The sequence below is a fragment of the Triticum aestivum genome, chromosome 2D (genome assembly GCF_018294505.1).
Source record: "Triticum aestivum cultivar Chinese Spring chromosome 2D, IWGSC CS RefSeq v2.1, whole genome shotgun sequence".
NCBI lineage: Eukaryota > Viridiplantae > Streptophyta > Magnoliopsida > Poales > Poaceae > Triticum > Triticum aestivum.
Window position 1 is genome coordinate 25,434,949 of NC_057799.1, and position 859 is coordinate 25,435,807.

The following is an 859-nucleotide window of genomic DNA, read 5'->3' on the forward strand; positions in this document are numbered from 1 at the left end:
GCGTCCCGCCTAACCCTGTAGCGTTTGATCACGGGATCTAGCCCTTTGACTTTGCACGAACGGGCTTTGACCAGTGGACCTCTCCACCCGGTTGTGTTAAGCTAGCCAATAGGAACACTTTGGAGCAACACCCGGGCCAGACCCACAGCAAGATCCCCTCCATGTAGACCCGTCGCGACCGTTTCCCCCCTCCAGGTGCCGGTGGCGGCGCCGTCCGTGAGGGGGGCACACCCCGGAGACGCGTGCCCGGCGTTTGCACCCGCCACAACACTTCCAGACTTGTTAGAGGCCGCCTACGCAAGATTTCGCGGCATGCTAGCCCCCGGAGGCCGCCGGCCACAGTCGTAGACGCGAAGAGCAATCCGCGTAGAGGGAATTGTTCAGATACTTCTCCATCACGAACAATTATGAAAAATTACCATCAGTCCTACAGCACATGTGCCCACGTCGTGTAAAAACTCATGATTTTATCGTGCTCCAAGTATTTAATAATATTCACGCCGCATCGTTACCGTAGAACGTCTACTACCATGACATCGCCGTCCGTGAGGGGGGTCACAACCCGGAGACGCGTGCCGCCTCTTCGGACATGCCACCACACCATCCCGCATGTATGAGATCCCGGTGCGACGCTCCGGTGCCATTGCTACCCCCCAGGGCCCCCGTCCCGCCTAACCCTGTAGCGTTTGACCACGGGATCTAGACCTTTAACTTTGCACGGACGGGCTTTGACCAGTGGACCTCTCCACCCGGTTGTGGTAGGTCAGCCCATAGGAACACTTTGGAGCAACATCCGGGCCAGACCCGCAGCAAGATCCCCTCCGTGTAGACCCGACGCATCCGTTTCCCCCCTCCAGGT